The sequence below is a fragment of the Nicotiana attenuata genome, unplaced genomic scaffold, assembly GCF_001879085.1.
Source record: "Nicotiana attenuata strain UT unplaced genomic scaffold, NIATTr2, whole genome shotgun sequence".
In the NCBI taxonomy this organism is placed as follows: Eukaryota; Viridiplantae; Streptophyta; class Magnoliopsida; order Solanales; family Solanaceae; genus Nicotiana; species Nicotiana attenuata.
Window position 1 is genome coordinate 706,004 of NW_017670414.1, and position 7,105 is coordinate 713,108.

Genomic DNA, 7,105 nt, shown 5'->3' on the forward strand with positions numbered 1-7,105 from the left:
CTCTACTTCTACTTACAATGGTTTTAAGTACTTTCTCACCATAGTTGATGACTTCACTAGAGCAACCTGGACACACCTCATGGGTTCCAAAAGCAATGCTTTTCCTTTACTTCAAGCCTTTCTTGCCATGGTTAAAACTCAATTTTCCACCAAAGTTAAATGTGTTAGAAGTGATAATGCCCTGGAACTTGGTTCTAGCAACCATGCTATCCAATTTTTTAAAGACCATGAAATTTTTCATCAAACTAGTTGTCCCCATACACCACAATAAAATAGTGTTGTAGAAAGGAAACACAAGTATTTGCTTGAGATCTCTAGGGCCTTACTTTTCCAATCCAAGCTCCCAATCAGATTCTGGGGGGAGTGTGTGCTCACTGCCACATACCTCATCAATAGGTTCCTTTCCAAATTACTTCAGAATAAATCCCCTTTTGAATTACTTTATGGACATTCTCCTTCCTATTCTCACCTCAAAGTTTTTGGTTGCCTTTGCTTTCACACCATCCCTAAGTGCCACAGGGATAAGTTCCAACCAAGGGATGAACCTTGTGTATTTCTTGGCTATCCTCTTGCTAAGAAAGGCTAAAAGTTGTTCAATCTCTCTACCAAACAGGTTCTTGTCTCCAGGGATGTAATCTTCCATGAACATGTATTTCCATTTGACACTTCCGCCTTTCTTTCCCCTTCTTTTTCCTCTTCTTCTCTCCCTGTCTATAATGATCCTTCTGATTCTGCTGCAGATGAATTTTCTCTCCCTCCTTCTCCAGTTACATCTTCAATTTCTCACCATTCTTCAACTCAACCCTCTTCTCCTCCTCCTATACCCTCTACATCCTCCATTCAGCCTACCAGAAATTCTTCCAGACCTCATCACCTTCCTGCCCATCTTGATGATTTTGTCTGTGCTCTGCCTCCTTCTTTACTTGGCTCCAGTTCTTTATCCACTTTAGTTCAGTATTCCTCTCACAATGTTGCTATTGAGCCTCAGTTTTATCATCAGACTGCTTCTATTCCAGCCTGGCAAGAGGCTATGAGAAAAGAATTTGAGGCCCTTGAGGCAAATCACACTTGAACTATTGTTGAATTGCCTACAGGTAAGAAGCCCATTGGTTGTAAATGGGCTTACAAGATTAAATATAGGGCTGATGGTAGTGTTGAGAGATACAAGTTTAGGTTGGTAGTAAGAGGAGATACACAGGTGGAGGGGGTGGACTTTACTGAAACTTTTTCACATGTGATTAAATTTTCCATTGTTAAGTGCTTAGTGGTTGTGGCTGTTAAAAGGCAATGATCTCTCTTCCAACTTGATGTCAACAATGCCTTTTTGCATGGTGACTTAGATGAGGAGGTATACATGAAGTTGCCTCCAGGGTTGTGTGTGATTCTGCTTCTTGTTCTTCTAGTTCTTTGGTGTGTAAACTTCAAAAGTCCCTCTATGGTCTCAGGCAGGCTTCTAGGCAGTGGTATGCCAAATTATCTCTTGCTCTTCACACTAGGGGGTATACACACTCTTTGAATGACTACTCTTTATTTGTTAAAAAGTCTGCTTCCTCTATTGTTTTGTTGGCTGTTTATGTTGATGACATTATCTTCACTGGTGATGATGAGACTGGAATTCTTGCATTGAAAGCTTTTTTGGATGATCAATTTAAAATCAAGGACTTGGGTACCCTTAATTATTTTCTTGGAATTGAAGTTGCTTCCTTTCCTTCTGGTTTGCTTTTTCATCAACACAAGTTCATATCTGATGTGCTTCAAGAGTATAACTGTTCTGAGGTTACCCCTGTTGTTTGTCCCTTGGATTTGAATCTAAAGCTTAAAGCTGATGTTGGTGAGCTGCTGCCTAAACCTGAACAATTCAGGAGTTTGATTGGCAAGCTGAATTTTCTCACACATACTAGGCCTAATTTATGCTTTGCAGTCCAGCACCTGAGCCAGTTTCTTCAGTCTCCAAGAGTTCCCCATATGGATGTTGCCCTTCATCTCCTTCGTTATTTGAAGGGCACTTCTGATTTGGGTATTTTTTTTAACTGAACTTCTGATATGTTTTTAACTGCATATTATGACAGTGATTGGGCTGCTTGCCCTGATACTAGGAGATCTATGACTGGGTTTAGCATTTTTCTTGGTGGTTCTCTCATTGGTTGGAAGTCCAAGAAACAACCTGTTGTTTCTCTTTCTTCGGCAGAGGCGGAATACAGGGCTGTTAGCAAAGTGGTTGCTGAACTTGCTTGGCTCACTCGTTTACTTAATGATCTTAATGTTTCAGTTCCTTCTCCTGTTCCTGTTTTTTGTGATAACCAGGTTGTTATTCACATTGCTCGTAATCCTGTGTTCCATGAACGCACCAAGCATATCGAGGTGAATTGTCATTTTCTTCGCACCAAACTCACTGATGGAGCTATTCAGCTGCATCACGTCTCTACCACTGCTCAGTTGGCTGATTTGTTTACCAAGCCACTTACAGGGAGTGTCCATCATGGTTTGCTGTCCAAGTTGGGAGTTGTATCCCCTTCTAGGCCCAATATATAAATAGGGGCCCATCTTTGTATAGAGACAGATTTTCCAATTCATTTTTCTTTCAGTTGTTCAAGTAATAGAAGCATTGAGATATTTTTCTCTCAACCGACTCTCTCTTCCTCAACGTGAAGCCCTAATGGGGTTTCACTGATTTTGACAATTTCTCTCTAAGTTAACACCTGGTCTTGCTCATATCGAGTTATTGTCATTTCTCCAAATGTTTTCTTCATCTCAGATTTTATTATATTAGAAAACAAGCCAAACACAGGCATATTTCACTCAGCCTAACGTTTCTTATCATCTATATTCCAGTGGGCCGTGGCTCTCTTCCTTCTGTTTTTCGTTGAGATAGAGATTAATGTCGTCTACTGGCTAATTCAATCTTCAGTTTCTCGCATTCTTTTACCAAGATCCTTGGAGACATGAAGCAACAAATCGCGCAACAAAATGTAACAAAATCTTATGTTTTGTAGCCAAAGTTTACATTCACTACACAACCTCTACTGTTTTTAAAAAAAAAAATTGAAAAAACAAACACCTAAAGAGATATGGTAATGTTCAAGTTGTTAGAAAAGAAATCCCCCTGCCATTTTATTGGTAATGACTGCTTACGTGGTAGAGACTCAACTGTAGAGGGGACACAATCTTGATGAAGATGGGACTTGGAATTGGATTGAGCAAATGAAAGGAGATTGATTACCAACGTTGGATCCTTTCATGTTACCTATGACGGTAAGTTGTATTAATCCAATGATTTGGTGGAAGCAGGGAAGGGGCGAGAGCGCAGTGAATCCCAATTTCCATGTGCCAACTTGCCTTAGAGGGTTTGTCTTATTGACAACAAATGTGATGTGATAATCATAAATTCATAATAGTGGATGTTGTACTATGAGGCAGAATGACTGCACTTTGTACTATGAGCGTTACTGTGTTAAAACACAAAATCAGAAGGAAACAAAAACTGTTAGAAGAATTAAAGAAATCTGGAAAATAGTAGAGAATCAGAAATATTCCGAGTCTACAAGTTTCTTGTGTGTCCTTAAGGAATTTTAACCCCCTCACAAGTTGCCAAGATAATGGATTAAATCCTCCCAAGATAAAACGGAATAAACCTTCCTGCAACAGTGGCAATACAAACTGCAGGATCCCAACGAACTCAAAGAACGGAGCAAAATCACACATACGAATTGGAGAGAGATTGACTGCGAATTAGGATGCAGTATATTCAAAAAGAAAGAAGTTTAGGAGTGTTTTTCGTGTGTAGAAAATGGAGCCTTGCCTCAGAATTTATAGGCAATTATCAGAAGAGGTGTCTGGAAAAGGTGACTTTTCAGAAGAATATGCTGCCTGCCGCGGTTCTACCGCGGTCAGAGAGGCTCTCTGAATCAGTCTGCCGCGGTTCTACCGTGGTCGCGGCAGAACCGCGGTCAGAGAGGCCCTGTGAACCTTCAGCAGGGTTCTGGCGTATTTTCAGCAGTGACTTGGCATTTAATTAATTATTAAATAATTAAATAAATTTTGTCCAAAAATAATCTTATCAATCATTTGCCAAATCCAAATCCAAATCCAAATCCAAATCCAAAGCCGAGTCGAGCGAGCGACGACGACGGCGCGAGGGTTCATTCTCTTAAACTCCTTTTAAGAGCTTTAAGAAGTGATTCTATATATAAGCACACAAATGTGGTTGTACCTCACCAATGAGGGACAAAGTGCAAGACAAAAGTTCCTTCTTCAAATTTTCAATTTCCCTCCATTTTATTTCCCTCCATTTCCAATTCACACTTCTTCTACTTTAAAGCCTAATGGCTTAAAGTCCACAATCCCCCACATGAATGGGAATGGCTGTATCAAGAAAGATCATAGATGAAAGCTATGTGATTTTGCAAGTAAGGATTAATTGCATCTGGATAAGTAGGTTTTCCTTTGAACTTTCCGTAGTGAACATATGTCGGATATACTCGGTCAATCGGTAGATTTGATATCTTTGAACCGTCGAACTTTAGTGTATACCTAGACAACCATATGTCACACAACCAACCCTTAACCGCCTTTTGGTTCTCATTATTGTGTTCGTTTTATCCATGAGCATCGCCTGGTTTCATAAGTGCGTAGAGAATTGGCCTTACAAAATTCTCATTGAAGCGGCTTCCACTTCACACATACATAGGTGATTCCTAAACGTGTAATCCTTTAGATTGACACTATTTGATAAATACCTCATCAAACTTAGTTAATCATTAAAGAACGTGTAAAGTTCTATCCTTGTTACTGAACATTGTCTTCATCACGAGAATGGACCAAAGATTTTATTTTGAAAATGTTGAACCGGTCAATCACAACTTTGTTTGAGCTCCTTGAACCTAGATCTCGGAACATCCAAAATTCTAGGTAGAGTTACCGCCATGTTGACTTGTCCTCGGCCATAGTCCCATTCCCTTAGATGATTTCTCAACTCCCTCTCTAGTTAAGCCTTTTGTAAGCGGATCCGCCACATTATCCTTTGATCTTACATAATCAATAGTGATAATTCCACTAGAAAGTAGTTGTCTAACGGTGTTATGTCTTCGTCGTATATGACGAGACTTTCCTTTATACATAACGCTCCCTGCCCGTCCTATTGCACCCTCACTATCGCAATGTATGCAAATAGGAGCCAAAGGTTTTGGCCAGAACGGAATGTCTTCTAAAAAATTCCGAAGCCAATCAGCTTCTTCACCGGCTTTATCCAAAGCTATAAACTCTGATTCCATTGTAGAGCGAGCAATGCACGTTTGTTTGGAAGACTTCCAAGATACTGCTCCTCCACCAATAGTAAAAACATATCCACTTGTGGACTTTGTTTCTGTTGAGCTGGTTATCCAATTTGCATCACTATATCCTTCGATAACCGCAGGATATTTATTGTAGTGCAAAGCGTAGTCTTGGGTATATTCCAAATATCCCAGAACTCGTTTCATTGCTACCCAGCGATGTTTGTTGGGATTACTTGTGAATCGACTAAGTTTACTTATTGCACAAGCTATATCAGGTCGTGTACAGTTCATGATGTACATTAAGCTTCCCAACACACGAGCATACTCCAATTGAGACGTACTTTCACCTTTATTCTTTATGAGATGATGATTTAAGTCAATTGGAGTTCTTGCACTTCTAATTCCAAGTGTTTGAATTTTTCAAGTACCATTTTCACGTAATGTGATTGAGACAAAGCTAGACCTTGAGGAGTCCTCTGGATTTTAATTCCTAGAATTACATCGGCAACTCCTAAGTCTTTCATATCAAACTTACTAGCAAGCATGCACTTAGTAGCTTGAATATCGGCAATGTCTTTGCTCATTATTAGCATATCATCAACATATAAGCAAACAATGACTATATGATTTGGAACGTTCTTAATGTAAACACATTTATCACATTCATTAATCTTAAAACCATTTGACAACATTGTTTGGTCAAATTTCGCATGCCATTGCTTGGGTGCTTGTTTTAGTCCATAAAGAGACTTAACAAGTTGACACACCTTCTTTTCTTTTCCCGGAACCACAAACCCTTCAGGTTGGTCCATGTAGATTTCTTCCTCTAAATCACCATTTAAGAAGGCTGTTTTTACATCCATTTGATGGATTTGAAGATCATACAAGGCGGCTAACGCTATTAGCATCCGAATGGATGTAATTCTTGTTACCGGCGAGTATGTGTCAAAATAGTCAAGACCTTCTCGCTGTCTAAATCGTTTGACAACAAGTCTTGCCTTGTATTTGTCAATAGTACCATCGTCTTTCATTTTCTTCTTGAAAATCCATTTAGAACCCAACGTTTTGTTACCTGGAGGATGATCAACCAATTCCCAAGTATGGTTGCTCAATATGGATTCTATTTCACTATTGACAGCTTCTTTCCAATATTGTGCCTCTGAGGAAGACATTGCTTCCTTGAAGGTACGAGGCTCATTTTCTAACAGAAAAGTCAGAAAATCAGGACCGGATGAAGTAGATGTCCTTTGACGTTTACTTCTTCTCGGATTTTCTTCATTAGGCATACCATCTGTTATTTCCTCTCGAGGTCGTTTTGACTTTTGGTATGTCACTTCACTTTCCTTTTTATACGGATAAATAGTTTCAAAGAATTCAGCATTATCTGATTTATTATCGTATTAACGTGAATCTCCGGATTTTCTGACTTATGAACCAGAAAACGATATGCCTTTATATTGGTTACATATCCAATAAACACACAATCAATCATTTTTGGACCTATCTTAACCCTTTTAGGTTTAGGAACTTGTACCTTAGCTAAACACCCCCACACTTTGAAGTATTTCAAGCTAGGCTTCCTTCCTTTCCACTTCTCATAAGGAATGGATTGTGTTTTACTATGAGGTACACGGTTGATTATTTGGTTAGCTGTAAGTATAGCTTCCCCCCACAAGTTCTGTGGTAAGCCAGAACTTATTAGCAATGCATTCATCATCTCCTTCAACGTTCGATTCTTCCTCTCCGCAATTCCATTAGATTGTGGAGAGTAAGGGGCAGTTGTTTGGTGAATAATGCCATTTTCCAAACATATTTCTTCAAAAGGAGATTCA